The 21,833-nt window shown below is 38.7% G+C and overlaps 1 long non-coding RNA gene across 1 annotated transcript in view; it reads right to left on the reverse strand.

Annotated features, from left to right (window-relative positions):
- Positions 1–5,312: 5,312 nt before the first annotated feature.
- LOC141518430 (uncharacterized) overlaps positions 5,313–21,833 on the reverse strand; it is a 94,644-nt gene continuing 78,123 nt past the window's right edge. Inside the window, exons 4-5 of the long non-coding RNA XR_012477196.1 lie at positions 9,344–9,464; positions 5,313–5,485 (exon numbers count right to left, since the gene is read on the reverse strand). This is a non-coding gene — a long non-coding RNA (uncharacterized LOC141518430). The remainder of the gene's footprint in view (positions 5,486–9,343; positions 9,465–21,833) is intronic.

The following is a 21,833-nucleotide window of genomic DNA, read 5'->3' on the forward strand; positions in this document are numbered from 1 at the left end:
AGTTCACAACTCCTCCAGCAATGCATTATTTCCAATTTTCCCACATCTACTTCAACATTTATCATTTTCCTTTTCTGTCATATTAGCTGATCTGATAGATGTGAGGTAGTACCTCAGAGTTGCTTAATTTTCATTTCTCTAATTAATTGTGATTTAGAGCATTTTTCATATGACTATAGTTAGCTTTGTTTTCTTTGTCTGAGAACTGCCTTTGTTCATATCCTTTGACCATTTGTCAAATGGATAATGGTTTACAGTCTCATAAATTTGATTCTATTCTCTACATGTTTTAGAAACAGGTTCTTTTTTCAGAAACACAAGCTATAAAAATTGTTCCCCAGTTTTTTGCTTTCCTTGTAATCTTAGTTTCATTGGTTTTGTTTATCAAAGTTGCTAGCTGGTTTTCTTTCCATTGTACCATACTGATATATAGAGAGGTATTATTTTAATCCCCTTAAAGAGTGGTGTATAGGATATTTAGAAAACAAAATCTTTCCTTTGAATCAAGATATTTTAGCTCAAGAAGAAGCCCATGGAGATGGAAGCTATTACATCCCAATTTAGGTTGGGGACAAATGGAGTACTTAATATCTGTGAGTGATTAGAGAAAACATTTCATCTAGGTAATAGCAGTCCTTTCTTGGAAGGGGCCAGGATCCAAATTTGGATCCAAGAGAGTATAAACCAATCATTCAAGTAAAGTCAATATCAGGGTTTCTTCAGAGGGCCAAGCAAAGGGAACATCATTTGTACAAGCAAAGATACAGGCCAGCAAATTGAGATCAGCAAAGGAGGCTAGATGCAGGGACTTCTGGGAAGCTATTTGTCTGACTCAATCTCTTTCCAGAGCTTTAGTCTTTAATGATAGCTGTTTGATTTTCCTTCCTCATACACTGATGCATATTCATAGTCATGGCCAAAACTGACTCTGCCATGCTTATAATAAAGCCATGAACTCAGACAAATTTACAAGTATCTTGGCTACTTAAGTGACCAAAATACCAAAATCTGTCAGATATGGAAGGCCAAGCACCATCTTGGTAAAACTATTAACAATAAAAAATACAGGAGTTCTTAACTTGGGGTCCATGGGCTCTTAAAGAGTCTATAGCTAGATTATAGGAGATCTATGACCTTGAATAGGAAAATATTACATTGCTATTTCAATACAATTGGCTTTCTATATTGTGCTATGTATTTCATTTTATACACTTCAAAATATTATACTGAGAAAGAATACAAAGAGTTCACAGGAAATTCAAAGGGTTCGTGATACAAAAGTGGTCCAGAACTCCTACTCAACAATGGGGCAAAGACATGATCTGTTTTTGCCCTTTATTAAGTACTTTCTGGCTCTAATGTTCTGATTGATAGGGTCATGGTATTACAAATTCATAAACTTAAAAGTACTAGAAGGGAACTCAGAGGTCTTATTACAGATGGGGAAGCTAGAGGCATATAAGTGACTTAACCAAGGTGATACATATAATAAGTGTCAGAAGTAGGATTTGATATTCATAGCAGCCCTGTTTGTGGTGGCAAAGAATTGGAAATCAAGTAAATGTCTTCAATTGGGGAATGGCTTAGCAAACTGTGGTATATGTATGTCATAGAACACTATGGTTCTATTAGAAACCAGGAGGAATGAGAATTCAGAGAAGCCTGGAGGAATTTGCATGAACTGATGCTGAGTGAGATGAGCAGAACCAGAAAAACACTGTACACCCTAACAGCAACATGGGGGTGATGATCAACCTTAATGGACTTGCTTGTTCCATCAGTGCAACTATCAGGGACAATTTTGGGGTGTCTGCAAAGGAGAATGCCATCTGTATCCAGTTAAAGAACTATGGAGTTTGAACAAAGTCCAAGGACTATTTCCTTTAATTTAGAAATAAACCTGATATCTTATTGTCTGATCTTGTTATCTCTTATACTTTATGTTTATTCCTTAAGGATATGATTTCTCTCTCATCACATTCAATTTGGATCAATGTATACCATGGAAACAATGCAGAGACTGGCAAATTGCCTTGCTGTGGGGGGTGCAGGGATGGAAGTAAGATTAGGGGGAAATTTGTAAAACTCAAAATAAATAAAATCTTTAATAAAAATTAAAAAAAAGAAATAGGATTTGAACCCAAGTTCCCTGAGTCAATGCTCTTGCCACCATGACTTTACCATTCTCTTATTATTGATGGTAATTTATTGAAGGCACTGAAGTGCAGTTGGAGGGTGTTTCCTTTCACTGACAATGCCAGATACATTATGTATGCCAGATACATTAAAAAGCAGAACTGAGAGGTTGTTCCCTTCAGTAAAACAATGCATTCTGTTCTTTCCCTGTGGTTTGGCCAATCTGTTACTTCCCCCCATCTCCAGGTCATCATTACAAGGAGGAGAGGTTGTAATGTTCTAGGGCTCTTCTCTCAAGGGTGAGGGCCCCAGCACCAAACTGTCAATGGCTATGGGATTGATGAAGGCAGCTCCTTTGTGAGTGATGATCTCCTGTTGGAACTGAAACTGGTTGGCACACTACCGTTCCCAAGGTGTATTGTGCCCTGAGAGAAGGGGCTGAGAGACGCTCTTGGCTACAAGTTCAGTTTTAGAGTCAATAAACCCCATAACAGCACAAGATGACTCTGACTTTTGGTTAACAAATGGAAAGGAGCTGCCATGGGGAAAAGAAAGAACAATCGTGTTTTGACAGATGTAGCTAAGAGAGAGGTAGACAGGCCGTGCTAGTCAAAAAGCAGATAAAGGGAAGGAAGAAAAATGTTGGCTGGCTTGCCTTGGCAAGAGGTGGCACCACCCCATGGAGGTTTTCACTAGGGTGACGAATGGGCTGCCCATAGGCCTGGGAGTTGCCTGGGTTATGAAATAAATGCTAGCACAGGAATACTATTTGGTAGAGCTTTCAGAGCCAGACTAAGAGTCATCATTTAGATGCCATTTTAAGGTTTGCAAAGCACTTTCTATGTGTAAGGCTCATGTGTCAGTCATGGAGGCTATGTTTCTGTCCCCCTGGGTTATCTAAAATGCTATTCTCAAGGAGACATGAACAAATTCCTCTGAAATATTACCCACCTCTCTCCAAGGGAGGCTTTAATTCCTGCCTGGAGAGGAGCCAAAGATTGGGGCCACAAAGTTAGCTGCTCTGCTCTCCTCAAAGAAGGGGCCCAAGACTAGAACATATCTACTCACACAAATCTTGTTAGACTAGGGGAAAATACTTTTGATGATGATGCTAATAAAAATTAATAAAATTTATATAGAGACTCTACACTTTATAATTAGTAACCCATTTCAATTCAATTCAGTAAACACAATAAGCTCCTAATACATGCCAAGGTAAGCCTAGGAATATAAACAGAGGCAAAAGACAGTCCCTGCCCTCAAGAAGCTTACAAGCTAATAAAGGAGTCAGTATTCAAATAAATGTATTCAGTATAAATAGGAAACAATTAACAGATGGAAGGCACTGGAACTGAGAAAGGTTGGAGATGGCTTCCTGTGGGGGGCAGGATTTTGGTTATTATTTATTTTATTCTTCTTCTTCTCTTCTAACAGATAAGGAAACTGAGACAAATAGAGAGTTAAATGACTCATCCAGGGGCACAGTTAGTAAACATATGAGGTCAGTTCTTCATGCCCAATCCTCTATCCACTATACCACCTATCTGCCTTCAGATTCAAGTTGCTTCTTGCTTCCTTTCCCATGAAGAGGAATGGGTACCCAGTTTACATACAAAGATTTAGCCCCTTCAGACCAAATATTAGCCATATAGAAGACCATCACAAATAGTGAATAATGAATAAGTCCATTTATCAAGGAAAACAAAAAACATAGAGAAATTCTGCAAATAATACTATACCAGTCGGCAAACACTTTTTAATTACCAACTATACACCAGATCCTGGGATATATTCAGAAGTTGCAAATAAGAAAGTAAGAACAGAACCTAGAAAGACTTACATGAACTAATGTAAAGTGAAATGTACTATGTGCAAGGGAATAGCAATATTGTAAGATCACCAACTGTGACTTAGCTATTCTCAGCAATACAGTGATCCAAAACAATTCTGAGAGACTTATGAAAAAAAAAATGCCATTCATCTACTGAGAAAGAATTGATGTCTGAATACCAAATGAAGCATATTTTTTTACTTTCTTTATTGTTTTTAAAGTTTTTTTTTAGGGAGAGGGGGTCTATATTTTCTTTCACAGCATACTCTTTTGGAAATGTTTTACATGACAACACATTTGAACTATACAGAATTGCTTGCCTACTTGATAGGGACAGGAAAAGGGGACGGAAAAAATTTAGAGCTCAAAGTTGAAAAATAATGCTAAAATTGTTTTTTTACATATAACTGGGGGAAGAAAATTTTATCTTATTAATTCAAAATAATTCAAAAAAAAAGGAAAAAAGAAATTAAAGACAGTCCTTTCCCTCAAGAAGCTTACAATCTAATGGCTGAAGACACTATGCAAAAGGAAGCTGAAAGGGTGGAGAGGGGAGGAAGAGGAAGGTACCCTGTGCTAGGCCATGATAAAGAAATCCAAAGTAGTACAACCTGGTTGGAAATGAAGAGATGGCTAGTTTGCTTCTTCTTTAAATCAGGTTTGGGGAGGCATCCACACCTAGACCTCCACTCAGAGGGGTTCCAAGAGCAAGGAGTCCTGATCATGTATGAGGGCTTAATAATACATGAGTGAAGTGAATGAGCTCACATGTAGGAGAAAGACACCCTAGGACAGTCAACCAAGAGTCATCCAAATGCCATCCACCACCAGAGAGAGAACTATAGAGTTTGAACGCAGGCCAAAGCATATTGTTTTCACATTTTAAAATTTGTTTTATGTTTTTTTCTTTCTTGTGATTTTTTCCCCTTTTGTTCTGATTCTTCTTTTACAGCATGACTGAAATGGAAATATGCTAAACATGACTGTACACATCTAACCTATATCAGATTACTTGCTGACATGGGGAGGGGGAAAGGAAGGAAGGGAGGCAGAAAAAATGTGGAACTCAAAATCTTACCAAAAAATGAATGTTATGATCAATAGGGATCTATGTTTAGCATGGTAATAAAAGTAGAGGCTACATCAGATTGCTTTCTCTTTGGGCAGGGGAAGGAAAAGGAGGGAGAGAGAGAAAATTATAAAACTCTAAATCTTGCAAAAAAAGATTGGTTAAAAACTACCATTGCAGTTGGAAAAATAAATAAAATATTTAAAATAAAATTTAAAAATTGACATAGCAAAGATTGAAAGAAAACAATGAGTGTTGATAACTATCTTTGCATGTAATCAGAAAAAATTAAATTAAATTAAAAAAGAGTCATGGAAGGGGAAATTGCCCAAAGTCTCTTGGTAGAAAAACTGAAAAGCAGAGGCATGTTGAGGAGCCAGTTCTTTTACAATGGATGCCACTTCTCAAATCCTTTCTCTCCATGTTTTCCACCAAAGAGGGTCTGAAACCTGTAAAAAGTAAATAAGTTTTAACTTCTATTTCTATAACAAGTGACCAAAAATTCTCCTATTTCATATATCCCCCTATAAGTCATTTTAGGGAACAGAGACATGAACAAGGCCTATCTCCTGGCAATTAAGCCAACTTCTATTGAGAAGGGTGCTTAGAGAGGACTCCAGTAATGTAAAACAAAATAAAAGGCTCCTCTTTTAATCCCATCAGAAGTCCTCTAGGTATATATTTGCTTTATAAGATCTTGTAAGATTCTTCTTTGGTTGGAATGTTTCCCACCCCCTCCCCTACTTTTTGTGGGTTCCCTCCCCTTTTCCTCACCTTCTCCCATCCTAGTTGAGGGCTCTGTGGAGGTGACAAAATAGAAGTATTTAAGTCAGGAAATCCCACCCATCAAGGAGGTGACTGGTCTTTGAGTTTGAGAAATACCATTACATATGCTTGTTAAACTAATTTTGTTGCGCTCGTTCTTAAGGCCAAAACCTCTGATAACTTTTGTCCTTGAATAGGACAAATTCTGGGAAGGTTAACACATACTTATTTTCAACAGACCAAACTCAACCAGGACCTCTCTTCATTTACGGGAGATTCATCTTTTACAAACCACATGTGATTATTTTTCAGAATCCTACTTCTGACACATAAGGTCATGAACTTGGACAGAACAAATTTCTAGAATGGTCACATGCGTACTTTTTCACTTTGAATTTTTTTGAACTTTTTTTATTGGTTTTTCCAGGGCAATGGGGTTAAGTGACTTTCCCAAGGTCACATAGTTAGGTAATTATTAAGTGTCTGAAGTTGGATTTGAACTCAGATCCTCCTGACTCCAGGGCTGGTGCTCTATCCACTAGGCAACCTAGTCTCCCCCTCTTATGCATACTTTTTTTAAAGCAAGAAACACAAGAAACAACCTCTGACTCCAATTCTACATACAATGTTAAATGTTCACTCTCTTCACCAATAAAGAGTCTCATCTAACGAGCACTCCAATAAAACCACTGAGCTTTGAAACCCAGGTAATACATGCAATATCTTGCCTGACATCTCCTCTCACCAATAACCTTACTATTGATCCATTTTACAGCTGAGAAAACTGAGGTTCAGAGAGTTTAACTGACTTGTTCATAGTCACACTGATAGAAAATGAGAATCTTAGAACTTAGTGGCCATCTAGTTCAGCTCATACCTGAAAAAGATTGCTCTCTAAAATATCCCTATCAAGTGGTTATCCAGGCCTTTCTTGAAGACATAAAATAAGATGGAAATGACTGCCTAAACAAGATAGTGCTAATTGTTGGAAAGGATTTCCTTCCATCAAATCTTCCATCTTTGGTTTCCAACCATTGATCATAATTCTGCCCTCTGGGACCAAATCTAATCCCATCTTTTCTTCAAGTACTGAAAGATAGCTATCCTGATCCCCCTGAGCCTTCCCTTCTCCAGGCTAAACATTTTGGTTTCTCCCATCCAATTTTCAAATGGCGTGAACTCAAAACTCTGGCATGAACCCAGGTCTCTCCTGACTCCAAGTCCAACACTTGTCCCATTAAATCATGTTGTTTCTTTGAAAGCTTGGAGATTTGAGTTGGTTGGTTTGCTGATCTGCATGTTTTCCTCTTCCTTTTTTAACCATGCGCATTGTTACAATTATGATTCACTGGATTGGAGAGCAGAGAGAGAGATATATTCAGAAATGCAAAGGTTCTTAAAAAATTAATAAAATTGTTTTTAAAAAAAGAAAATCTAGAGATTTCATTTATGGCTTTTTTTACATCATTTTGAGACAGAAGTAAGAATTCTGCCCTCAATTTAGGGAAGCTCTACCATGGAGTCTCAATGAATCATAGACTGGAATAGGTCTTAGAGATGATTTAGGTCAAACACAGCCCCATTCCCTCATTTTACGGGCAAATAAACTCATTTCCTAGAAATCTAACTAGTTTAGTTGAGGTGGCCTCAATCTCAAGGTAGAGAATTGAACAAGGCACTCTCTAGGTCCCCTTTCTAGACTTGTGATCTCATGATAACCCAGGCTAGCAAGGTCTGATTGTCATTTATATATTTTATGACTTTGAAAAAAAAATCTTCTCAGAAGCAAGGTTGAGAGTACATAGGAGCTGCAAATAGAGGGCTTGTGACATTTAAGGTCATATAGAAAATCCAGTTATTAGCATGCGTGGCATTCTCCTCCTTGACCCTAGAAGGAATGTGTAAATTGAAACATATGGAATGCAAGCGTCTATTCAAATGTTGCATAAATCTTTCTGGAACAAAGTGTCAAGTGGAATTGTGGCAAAAAGTAGAAAAGACTGAAAATGTTCTTTCCAGCACTATTACATATAAGTGACTGTTGGCCAACTTAGGTCACTAATACTTTTGAGAACAATAAATTTCCAAAGAATGCTCTGTTTTTATGAGTTTTTATATGGATTGTACCTGGGTGGGGATTCTTTTCTAGACCTCAATGAAGCCCCTAAGATAATATTTCTAAGATGGTGGCCTGCTAGGATCTTCTTGGCCAAAGTGAAGTCTCCAAAGATTTTAAGGATTAGATTGATTAAAAAACCAAGAATTAGTGGTCAGTTAACTTAGTTAACCCAGTTAACTTAGAATTAACTTCCCCTCCCCATTTCTTCTACATAACTCTCTCCCACTTTTTCTTTCTTAAGTGAGCTTGCTCTAAAATTCTCCCATTTTATCTTTCTCCAAGTCACATGCCACAAGTCAAAGTCTATAACTGAAAATTAATTTTTTTAACTTTTAAAGTTGTTTGAATTCATTTTTGAAACTAAAAACTGGAAATAAGATAAAATTATTTGTTTTATATTTCTATTCCTAAAAGGATTTTTTTTAGTACTCCCAATGTGGAAACTCCTTCCAACAATGCAGACTGGCAGTATTTCTGGGTCGTGGTTTTAGTAAGTTACTTAGGGGGAATGAGAGTTTAACCAACTTGCCTTTGAATTAGAAAGATTCATCTTCATGAGTTTAAATCAGATTTCAGATACTTTCTGTGTAACCCTGAGCAAGTTACTTAACTTGGTTGCCTCGGTTTCCTCATCTGTAAAATGAGCTTGAGAAGGAAATTGCAAATTAAAGTATCTTTCCCTACAAAAGCCAAAATGGACTCACAGAGCATTGGACCTGACTGAACACCAACACCAACAGTCTACGGTCCTGCAACTAGTATGGATAAGAGGGAAGGCATAACCTTCCCTCTATCGAATCTCCCATGCCACCTTCCTCTTTGCTGATATTCATTCTACACATTCAATTCAACAACTTGGTGTTGTTGATTAAGGACTTACAAAATGCATAGGTGGGGGAAGGAAATAATCTGTTCCCTTAAGAATCTCCCTTTTTTTATGTTTTGTGTCTTTTATAGTATTTCTGTGAAATACAAAGGGAATGGGAATTTATTTAGCATTTACCATCTGCCAGGCACTGTGCCTGAGTTTTACAAATATCTTATTTGATTCTCATAACAGACCTGGACAGTAGGGCTATTATCATCTCCATTTTACAGTTGAGGAAACTGAGGCAAATATAGATTTAAGTGAAGATCACACAGCTAATAAGTGTCTGAGATGGGATTTGAACTCATCTTCCTGACTCTAACTCCAACTCTGTGTCCTATATCCTACAGCCACCTGGGTGCCTCAAAGTTTCATAAAGAGATTTTACAAGTCATATCATTTAACATCACATTTTACTGATGAGGAAGGGTCCAGAGACAGGAAAGTATTCGGCCAAGGTTACACAGAGTGTAAGAGGCAGAGTCAAGATCCAAAGGGAGGTTCTCAGACTCTCAGGTCGACTCTCCTTTTGCATTGCCTCCCATTCATACCCACCATGCTCCACTCCATTGCTCCTTGGATGTTCTTCTCATTCAACTCCCTGGAAAAGAGTGTCCCATTAATTGGAGCCATGTGTCATCCCTGGAAATGGAGCTGAAAAGATGGCGATAATGATCTGAAAAGCAAATGGATCTTTAAATGCCTTGCATAATTAGGGAATGAAAGAGGAGAGAGACAGTGGTCATTATTGAATCTAGTAACCATCATACAAATCTCTACTTGTGCTGGTAAGTCAAAAATCAGGGAGGGCCAAATTGTGACTGGTTATGGCAGGTCAAATATTCCAAGTCTTCTTGGCACACTGACCAAGAGAACTCTGACCAGTAAGGATGCCTGCCATCTAATCCTTTCTCTGGTGTTAATTAGCTATACATCGAAAAGGAAGTCACTTTTCCTTCAACCTTTGTTTCCTCGTCTGAACAATGTTGAAGAGGACCTAAGGGAGAGAGCAATAGGTAAAGATCAGAGCTTATTGTGTGTTTGTGTGTGTGTGTGTGTGTGTGTGTGTGTGTGTGTCTCACAGACCCTTTCAGCATCTGGTGAAGTCTGGTAAAGCTTATGAATCCTTTCTCAGAATGATGTTATGACTTGAATAAAATAAAACACATATAATCATGAGAATTTAAATACAACTATCAAAATATTAAATGAATTCATGGACCCCCATGAAACCTCTTCAAGGACTCCTTGAATCCTTTGGGTTCATCGACCTCAGGTTAAGAACCTCTGGTATAGATCATTTTTAAGGTCCCATGCACTAATGTCAAAGTCATAACTAGGGTGGGAGTAACTGAACCTTTATCCCAGGGTGGTGACATTTAGCAGGGCATATTAGCATTTTCAGTCCTTAAACAGGACAGGAAGAAGAATTAAATACCTAGTTGGAAAAAAAAAAGCTAATGGATGGAGTCCCCTTACCTGTTAAACAATTTTATCCCAGGTGAGCTCCCAGCCCAATAAGACTGGTTCTGCCCTCCCTTCATTTTCATAGGTTCACACAGTGCTGGAAGGGGATTCAAAGGTCATTTGGTCTAAGTCTTTTCTGAATTTTTTTACAGATTTGGAAACAGAGGTCCAGAAAAATTGCAGTGACTTTACCAAGGTCATATAGAAGCAATCATATGAAGTCAGGTCCTCCAAATCTAACTGCCTTTCCTCCTCACCATGCTGCCTCTCCAACCTTTGCAGGATGAGGCCAGGATCTTCCCCCACAACTTCTTTAGGGAGAACATTTTGTCCAGCTTGCCCAGCAGAAATGAATCCTTACATCTTTTGATAAGGAATTGACCCTTCAAGCAGCCAAACCAAGTGGAGGGACTGAGTTTTTACATTGCACAAAGTAGCCTATTTACTGGCAGATAATCCTGATCAGCAGAAGTGAGGTCAGAAGAGGAATTTGTAGCCAGCGATGGAGATAGTGAATCCAATTTTTGGATACAAATGGGATGCCAGACTCCTCTGGCCCTGCTCCTTGCTCACTGAAGCAAAAGCAGGGAAACATTTCCTTCATCCAAAGGTCTGCTAATTCCCCGACGCCACTGAGGGTAATGATACTCCATGGCTGAGTGGAGAGAAGCTACCCTCCCTCATGGGCGAGCCAGCCAGGCGGGCGAGCGGGAGGAAGGAGTGACCTTCCTGATGGAGGATTGGCAAAGAACTCAGCCTCCAGATGGTCAATGGCCCTCAGCATGGCAGTGTAAAGAGAGCCGGTAGATGGAAAGAGGAGATCTGCAAACAGAAGACCTGGATCCTCCTCCTACTGCCAGAGTAGCATCACAAATTCGCTTTAATCCAATAAAATTTTAGTCATTTCTCGGGGTCCCGGGCTCTTTGTTATTAAAATGTTATTAAAATTAAAATTCACCCTGTAAATGTCCTAACTCCTCATCTTTGGATTCATTGGATCATTGGTTTAGAATTGGAAGGGACCTGAAAGACCAGCTAGGCAGTGTGGTAAAGCAGATAGGACACAAGTCTTGGGCTTAGAAAGACTGGCATTCAAATTCCATATTTACTAGTTTTGTGTCCTGGGGTAACTCTCTGGATTTGAATCCCCAACCTCAGAGACTTACTGTGTAACTATAGGCAATCTACTCCTCGAAGCCTCAGTTTCCTCATCTGGAAAATGGAGTTGAACTCAAATAACCTCTAAGGTCCCTTTTCGATCTGAAATCTATAATCATTTGTCTTGTTACTGGGGGAAGCTGGGGTGGGCACATGTCTTGAGAGTTCAGAATAGGTTTGAGCCACAACAGATTGGAGCCAATCCAGTGTCAACACAAATATGCTTCCAGGAGAGGGCATAGAGGATGGAAGAGCCTTAAGAGATTTGATGCTGTTAGGATCCATAAGAATAATTGGATGTGAGTGGGGGAGAGTCACGGAAGAATTGAGAATCTACAAACAAGTTTAATTAGGACAGCATCCTTGCCCTTGTGGAGATTACAGACACAGATCACCATGTTAGATAATACTATATGATATATTCATTAGAGATATACAAAAGCCAGTGCTCAGGGGTGCCTGGGGTGTGGAGGGGAAGGGAAAGACTTCATTTCGGCTTTACTGTTTATCTAAATTGGATTTTATGAGGTAGGTAAGAATTCAACCAAGAATGAGGCAACACAGAGGTGGGTGGGAGAAGTATAGTGAATGCTTTGGAGACGGAGAGTAGCTTTGATTTGATGAAAACATGGAGGGGAGGAGAAGGAGAGGAGACTAGCTAGGGTGATGCCAGGAATCTCACAGATGCTACATGCCAGGCAAGAATCTGAACTATCCTTGAGACCAATAGAGAACCCTTGAAGTCATGGGAACTGAGGAAAAAGCTGTATGATAAAATAATGTAGGATACAACAATGTTTCCCAATTGCTTGGGAGACAGTTGGATTCTGGTAACCTATAATGAGCTCATTAAAAAAAGAGTATACCAATTCTCTCTTTTTTAAAAAAAATTATTTATTTAAGGCAATCAGGTGAAATGACTTGCCCAAGGTCACACAGTTAGGCAATTATTGCGTCTGAGGCCAGACTTGAACTCACATCCTCCTGATTCTAGGACCAGTGCTCTATCCACTGTACCACCTGTCTTTTTATCCAAGAGAAGTTAAACACAGGACAACTGGAAGACAAAATCCCATTGTAGTGAGGACCACCTCCATCAGCCCCATACCTCCTCCCCAATATTCCCAAAGACTTTAGGGACCTCGAAGTCTAGGATGACCTTCCTGTCTGTCAGAATGATAAAACCAGGATGCTAATGTTCTATGCCAAGATATATATATGTCATTCCCAAAATCCATTAGAAATCAAAGGAGAATGACCTCTAATGATATCATGTTCAAAGGAGAATTAATCTGCTCATAGCTTAGCCACAAAAAGCATCTTACATTCCAGCTCCCACCTGTGGGGGGAAGATGGGAATGTGGGTGTGGTGTGGGTGTGGGTGTGTCTCAGGAGTGGGGGATGGAGTATAGCTACTCATTTGCAAAATCTAATTTGAGCAATAGACTTTAGAAACCATCTGGCACATAATCCACATTGTCCTATGGGATGGGAACTTTCATGGAAGAAAGTATAATTTTGGCATTCAAAGTTCTTTATAATGTGGCCTCATCTTCCCTTTCCAGCCTAATCATCAGTTACTTCTCTACACAAACTTGATGATCAGGAAATCTGACATTTTTACTGGGGTTTTTTTTAATAGGCAATTCTCCATTTACTAACCCCTGGTTTTTGCATTGGCTGTTCCCCATGACTGAAAAGAACCCCCCACCACCCAACCTCCATCTCTTAGGATCCCTGGTTTCCTTCCAGATTCAGTTCAAGTAAAAATCTTCAGGAGCCCTTCCTGGCCATTCCAGTTTCCTGGAGTCTACTTCATAGCTACAGTTTTAGATAATGCACATACCATACCCACACTATATAGTTATACTGCATATACGCTCTCTCCTGCCTTTTCTTTTCTTCTCTCTTTTTTCCTCTCTAGATAGATAGATAGAGAGATAGAGAGATAGATAGATAGATGATAGATATAGATATAGATAGACAGATAGATAGATATAGACAGACAGATAGATATATAGAGATAGACAGATAGATAGATAGATAGATAGATAGATAGATAGATAGATAGATAGATATAGATATAGATATGTCAGAGGCCCTGGATTCTAATCCTATTTCAGAAACTATATATACAATTATATATATATATATACGCATGTATATATGTATATATATATTCACACATATGTATATGACAGTCTTCCCTAGTAGAATATAAATTTCTTGAGGAGAGACTGTTTTTCTTTTATCTTTTTATCCCTAAGTACCTATTTATTTATGTTTCATAAATATAATGAATATATTTCATAAATATATAAAAATGTGTCTATTTCATAGATACTTGGTGAATGATTGACACTGAATGACCCTGGAGGCAGGAAGACATTAGCTCAAATGTTATTCCTCACATTTATAAGATCTGTGGCTAAGGGTGGACCACTCAGCTTCTTCCTCTGGAAAATGATGGCTATAATGACTGTTAGTATTACCTACTTTTAGGGTTGTTTGCAATTCATATGAAATCATGAAAATATGGGCAAATAACTTCTAAATTTTGAACTGCTGATTATTAGCATGGCTCCTGGCAACACAACTGTCTTTCATATCATTCTTTCAGGTTATGGAATTTAGATCTGCCAAGAAGGGCTGTCCCATGGAAGTAGAATTACATTGGTCAGGCTTGACATCAGGGAGAGGAAGGAGAGACAGGAGGGTTTGGGGGTAGAAGTTGCAGAGTATGGGCAGCTAGGTGGTGCAGTGGATAGAACACTGGCCCTGGAGTCAGGAGGACCTGGGTTCAAATTTGACCTCAGACACTTAATTACCTAGCTGTGTGGCCTTGGGCAAGCCACTTTAACCCCATTTGCCTTGCAAAAAAACCTAAAAAAAAGTTACAGAGTAGCTATCCATGATTCAACCTAAGGAAAAGTTTCTGAACAATGAGAGCAGGGCCACCTTGGAGGAAATGAGTTCCCTGTCACTTGATATCTTTAAGCCAAGGCTTGGGGAAAATTGATAGAATGAAAGAGATAGGATGATCTCTGAGATCTATTTATAGTCTATTTGTTAATTTAAATGTCAAGTTTTTGAAACATTTTAGATATTTCTCCTATATTCTTCTAAACTCCAATAAAAAGGCAAAAAAGGAGATGAAGAAGAATAATAATACAGGATATACTCAAAGCCTTAGTGCACTTTAAGATATTAAAGCTGAAAACTGCACTAAGACTTTTGGAGCACTCCTCATCATCATCTTCATTGTCAACATTATCCTCATCCTCATCACGATCGTCATCTTAGTTCCCAATGTTTATCATTGAAAAGTCCTGGCAGAGGAAGGTAGGGTAAGGGACTGACCCAGGGTGACATAGCTTCTAAGTGTAAGAAGAAAGAGCTGATCCCAAGTTTTCTTGACTTCCTGTTTGGTACTCTATCCACTGTGGAGTAGATGATGGCCCTCATTGTGAGACTGTCATATGATAGAGGTATAAAACCTTTTCTGCTCAATTCCAGAAAAGAAAGAACCGAGTAATGAGTGGGAGGGAGGCAGTGTGGCACAGTGGTAGACATACTGGCTCTGGAGTCAGAAGCCCTAGGTTCTGATCCTGTTTGCAGACACTACTCATAGAACCTAATGTAAGTCTTTTAACTTCCCAGGTTTCCTCTGTAAGATTAGTTCAGGAGGGGTTGCGACTATCTGCCCCTTCTAGCTCTAAATATTAGGAAAAACTTCCTATATCTAGATCTAGATCCATCAGATAACACCAAAGCAGGGTAGGCAGTCAGGTGGGGGACATGGGGAGGAAGTAAGTTACATGATAATTTAATTATATATCTAAAAGGAATCACAAGTTGTACAAAATAGATTTGCAATTTCATGCATAATCATTTTTTAAATTCTACTGTTTGGAATATTTATATTATTTCATAAATTAAAAATAAAATAAATAATTTTTAACTACAAAGAGGTTGACCTCAAATTTCTAAGAAACATGTGCTTTGCTAGAAAGCATCGCAAGCAGAGACTTTGGAAAATGCAAGCCAGCAATGTTTTGGTCAACATTGAATGGCAAAAGTCATTCAATCCCTTAGTACCCAGGTGCCCCCATTTACTGTGCCAGGTGGAGCAATGGAGAGAGTGCCAGGGCTAAAGTCAGGAAGACCTAAGTTCAAACCCAGACTCAGAATTGTTAGATGTATGGGCTTATGCAAGTCACTTCACCCTCAGTTTGCCTCAATTTCCTCATCTGTAAAATGAATTGGAGGAGGAAATAGCAAATCACTTCTTTGCCAAGAAAACCCCAAATGAATCCAACACAATTGAAACAAATGAACAACAATCATACATTCTAAATCCTGAAGTCCAAGGTTACCAAGCCCATAGGTCCTAGAGCTCAAAGTAATCATCTGATCAGGCTCAGATCCAGGCTCCAAGATCACCACCAGGCCTGACCAAAGATAGTAAAACCACTCACCCTAAGGATACAAGCTCATTAACCCTAAAGTTGCCAAGCCCACAGAAATAAATTATGCTATACCTATTGACTGCAAGGTCACTAAGTCTAAAACCAAAGTCACTAAATTCCACTCCAGGATCACCAGACCCAGTTGATTCTAAGACTCCCAAGCCCATTGTACTATGTAGTTATCCAGTAGGTGCATTATAATACAATGCAATGTAATACAATACAATATAACACAAGTGAAACATTATACAAATACTTAAGTGCTTGATATAAGCCAGTCAAAGACTGACTATAAAAAGAAAAGCAAAAACACAGTCCTTTCCCCTAAGGAGCTCACATTCTATTAAGGAAATAAATATTATTTACTAAATATTATATTAAATTTATATACAACATATATGATGATGGTGATGATGATGATGCTTATCCTTCATTTTCAAAAAAGAGCAGGATACCAGGGAGGTTGACACTATGACATGTACATGAATTGGGTTTGAGTGAGAGGGTGCTGGGATAAATCTCCTCCAGAGTGATCTGGGTCCATTGATCAGATATCAATCTGATATGGATATGAGGCAATCAGGGTTAAGTGAGTTGCCCAAGGTCACACAGGTAGTAAGTTCAGGTCTTCCTGTCTTCTAGGGCAATTATACCATCTTACTGTACATTATTGTAATATATATATATATATATATATACACACACACACACACACACACACACACACACACACACACACAGTCAACATATATAGCCAGAAAATGGATTGTAATCTCTGAGGGAAGACCCTAGCAGAGAGGGTGGAGGGGGTGGGAACAGAAAAGATGAGATTTGAGCTAAGCTTTGAAGGAAATCAGGAGACAGAGAGGAGGAAGAGCATTTTCGACATTGGGGACAGCCAATGAAAGGACACAGAAACAGGAAATGGCATGTTTTGGTGAGGAACAGCAAGTATGGTGGCTGTCTGATTGTAGAGTGGTAGGAAGGGACAATATTGGGTAGGGCTTGAAAGGCCAAACAAGGAGTTTATATTTGATCCTGGAGATAATAGAGTCACAGGCGTTTATTGAAGAGAGAGGTGACATTTAAAATTATCACTGTGGGAGCTATATAGAAGATAGATCTCAGTGGGGGAGAGGTTTGAGGGAGAGACAGCAATTAGAAAGCATCTGTAATAGTCCAGGCAAGAGTTCATAAGAGCCAGCACTAGAATTCTGACTGAGTGAAAAGAAGTGGATCTATACATACACAAACATACATCATGCATGTTTACATATACATGATATCAGATGGAGAACACACTAACTATGAATATATGAACAAAAGTGAATGAGATTTGAATGAACCAGAGTCCTATTGGGGATTTAAAAAGAATAACTGAGAATTGCTGTCTTTTAAGAGTATTGAGAATAAATTATTTAAATAGATATCATTACTGAGCAAACAATTCTACACTGATCTTCACTGTTAAATTTTTAATAAAGCAGGAACTGATTAATTTTATGAAATTAAATAGTATGCAAACAAACTTGGTCCCAGGGAAGAAAGAGAAAAATGCAAATCTCCTCTCTTTGTAGAAATGGGGACCTACTGGTGTGGAAAATTGTCTATATTGACAGAATCATTAATGTGTCAATTTTGCTTAATGACCTTTCCCCCCTTTTTCATGAAGAACCATTTCCTGCATAAGGGCAGAACATATAAGTAGAAATGAAGATGCTATTAAAAACAGCAGCTAGGTGACACAGTGGATAGATCATCGGGCCTGGAATTAGGAAGGCTCATTTTTCTGAGATGAAATCTGGCCTTAGATATTAGCTGTGCGACCCTGGACAAGTCACTTATTCCTGTTTGCCTCAGTTTCCTCATTGGTAAAATGAGCTGGGGAACAAAATGGAAAACCACTCCAATATCTTTGCCAAGAAAACCCCAAATGAAATCACAAAGAATAAGATATGACTGAAAAATGACTGAAGAACAACAAAAAAAGTTACCTATAATATTATTTTTGAAAGAAATAGAAACAATATTTTGGCACAAACTTCTCCTGGTTCCCACATTGGACTCTATTTCCTAATTCCATTCCTCTCTAGTCTAGCCTGCCTAATTCTGGCTAAGTGTAGCTTCTCCCTGGATTTGGTCAACACCGCCATTTTTCTAAATGTTCATTTTCCATTTTACTTGAAACTCCAAGACCGTAGGTGCTTTTGAGGATTCCCTCCATTGGGTTTTCATTCTTTCTTTGACATGCTAGGCAAATTTAGATTACACTCTTTATCTCCTTTCTCTGTTTCAAGGTTATTAAACCCCCAGATGGACAAGCGGGTGGCCCCTTCCTCCCCTGCCTGCCCACCTCTCCAGACTATGCTCCCCCACCCCCCCTTTGATAACAGCACAATTTATCATCACTCAGCATTTACAGGCCACTGGCCAGTTTTGTAACCATTCCACATTTTCATTTTCCAAATGGCTTCATTGTGAACCTTCTGCTTCTATCTTCTAGAGGCCCATGGCAGGAGCATTCCTGCAATGGACAGGTTGTCCACCCGTTTAGTGTTTAGTTGATCTACACAGAGCTCTATGTCTCAGTCAGGCTAATTTGACACATTTTTTCCAGGAAACCTTGGGCAAACAATAGGTTGATTTAGCCCCAAGGAGGATTCTTGGGAAGGCTGCCTCTGGCATTCTCTGTTCTGACAGCAGCTCCTTCAAGGGAAGATAAGGAGCAGGGGCTGATCTCATTTCAACTACAGAAATGGGAGGGGGGGGGCAGAATTACCCTTTGGAGACTTGGAGACAGCAGAGTTTAGTGGAAAGAACAGTCCCTGCCATTAGAGAACATGGGGAGCCAATCCCATGTTTACTATCCATATGTGACTGGACAAATCATTTAGCCTTGGGACTCAATTTCATCATTTTTTTTTAGATTTTTCAAGGCAGTGGGGTTAAGTGGCTTGCCCAAGGCCACATTATTAAGTGTCTGAGGTCGGATTTGAACCCAGGTACTCTTGACTCCAAGGCTGGTGCTCTATTCATTGTGCCACCTAGCCGCCCCATCAATTCCATCATTTTTAAGGTAAAAAGAAAGACATTATAGTGTTTGGGGGTCCTCTGGAGCTGTAGATGTAGGAAACTAGGCCAAACCCCTTGAGAGTTTTTCATCTTTCGTTTATTCCCAGCAGCTATAGTGCGCATGAGTAAGATGGAATCAGTTTAGAAAGCTGGAGCTTTCTAAGATTCTAGAGGCAGATTATGAAGGGCTTAAAATGTCATATTGAGAAGTTTTTATTTTATCCGAGAGGTGTTAGGGAGATAAGGACACATCTTGAGCAGGGAAAGGTCTCCCCTGCATCCAGGGCCATCTCCAGTCATCCTGATCCATAGCTGGCCATATCTCCCCACACACACCCCCCCACACACCTTTTTCAAATTCAATTCACTTGTGTATTATGGCATCATCTGCCTGATGGCATGGTATTCTTCAAGAATAAATGACAACAGCAATGACAATTCCCAAGTTATGTAGGTACATAGTAAATATTTGTTGTCTCCGACCCCTCTGAATCAATGATCTTGTGGAGACAAAAAAAGCAAAATAAAACAAATTTTTTTAATATTATCTTGTGAATGAACCATATAGCAGAGACTAGATGCAAATGGGGTCATTTGTCTCTAATACTCTGAACAACAAGAATAATATAATAGTGACTAATAATAGCTATTTATAGAGCATTTTTAGATTTATAAAGTGGTATTCATTATCTCATTCTATCTTCAAAACAAATGAAAGGTAGATGCTATTATTCCATTTTATAGATGACAAAATTGAGACTCAGAGAGGTTAAGTGACTTGTCTACCATCACACAGGAAGCATCTGGGAGAGGGGGGTGGAGATTTAAAATGAAGTCTTCCTGTTAGTCTCACACACACTTTGACACCTGACCACCCAATGAAATAGCAGAAAAATTCTTGCCTTCAGGGAGCACATATTCTATTGAAGTTGGCAATGAATAGATAAAACATGTCTATAAATAAGTAAATTCAAGATTAAAAACAAGTTAAGAGACAGAGACAGAAAAAAGAGACAGGGAACATACTAAAAAATGCTTCATGTTCCAAAAAAAAAGCAACAATAATTTATCTGCCCACTGCATCAAACTCTCTGAGTAGATTTTAAATGCACCATAAAAGTTGCCTCTACTACTTCAAAGGAGCTTTTAAATTTTTAATCCTTCAAGGCTTCCTTTAAATCCATCTCCCTGAATTTCAGAAACTTTCCCATGTCTTTGAGCAGGCCCAAATATCATTTTACAATTTTTCCTTCTTTAATAATGTGCTAAGAGTGGTTGAATCTCTGTCAAAGAGAGGAATTGATCCCAGTGGATAACCCCATTGTAGAGTAGGGAAAGAGGAAGGGCATGAGATGCTCTTGCCCTGAGACTTAACTGAATTGAGTCCAGAACAAAATCATGGATTTCTTTGTAATTCTTGGGCCAAATGCACAGCTTCCTTTTGTCATTGGGTGGAAAAATTTCCAATCTTTCTACTATGTAATCCCTGAATAGTTTGGAGAGATGGGGTGGTGCCATGTGAAAAGAGCCTGATCTGTAGTCAAAGAAACAGAGTTCAAATCTGAACTCCACTATCTGCCACCAGTGTGACCTTGGTAAGATTCTTCTTCTGGGGCCTCAGTTTCCTTATCTATAAAATAAGGAGATTGTACAAGATGGGCTTTAAGGTTCCTGGATTTGTAACTCTAGGTTGTTCTTCCTTTTACAAAGATAACCAAGGACATAGTTGATGATTTGCATATGAGTTGGATTTTCCAGACTCATCAAAGTTCAGTGGCAAGACCAAAGTCAAGATAACTGGTAATGGCCCAGGACACAATGGGTGATCTTGGCACTGTCGATATCTTACCAGTCTCTAAGTATTTCATAGTGATTGCCACCATCATGGCCATTGGAACAAATTATTCTCATCTACCCTTCCACTGGAAGAAGCCTTCATATGCTTGGAGTAAGCATTCCCCTAACCCACCAATGCCTACTGGCTACCCTCAACCTGGTTTAGCCCGTCTGTTGAGACAAAGACATCTACTAGAGTATGGTCACTACACATGATATATATATATATATATATATATATATATATATATATATATATATATATATTATATAATATAATATATATTTTATATATTATATAATACATACATATATATACATACATATACATATATATAGCTTCTCGGAGCCACAGGCTTGGTTGACAAGTAGACAGATGAACAGCTCAGACTTTAAAGGGCTCAGGTCCTCCTTGAACAGTCCTTGAGTAGTTACCTATGAAGGGAAGGGTCTTTAAGCAGAGACTGGGTTGGAGGAGTATAGGATAATTTATATAGCATTATTAGGCTTGAAAAATGCTTTACAAGTGTTATCTCATTTGAGCCTATCACCAGTTCTGGGAAATAAGTGCTATTCTTGTACCCATTTTACAGATGGAGATAAGTGAGACTGACAATGTTTGATGATTTGCCCCAGAATCATACATTTGTAAGTGACTAAGGTAAGATTTGAAATTAGGTCTTCTGACTTCTGACTACAACCACTGTACCACGTAGCTGCCCAATTATGTACTTAGTGCATACCAGGGGAGGGGGTGAGGCTGTTTTTATGGTGTTAAAAGGTAATCATTAAGTTTGCTTAGGTTTGAACCACAGATCAACAAGGAAAAAGCTCATCCATCATCCATGTTCAGCATTAATAATTTCTAAATTTGAGATGGGACTAGAGTCTTCACAAGTACAGGGTTCATGTTAATTAAATATGGAACTAGAATGGGGGCAGAGGGTAGGAAAAACCAGGAATTTATAGATCTTGACTTGTAAAAGTCAACTCTGGGTCATCCAGCTCAAAAGTCTTATTTTTTAGTTGTTTTTTTTTTTTGC

The sequence above is a fragment of the Macrotis lagotis genome, chromosome 3, assembly GCF_037893015.1.
Source record: "Macrotis lagotis isolate mMagLag1 chromosome 3, bilby.v1.9.chrom.fasta, whole genome shotgun sequence".
Classification (NCBI taxonomy): Eukaryota; Metazoa; Chordata; class Mammalia; order Peramelemorphia; family Peramelidae; genus Macrotis; species Macrotis lagotis.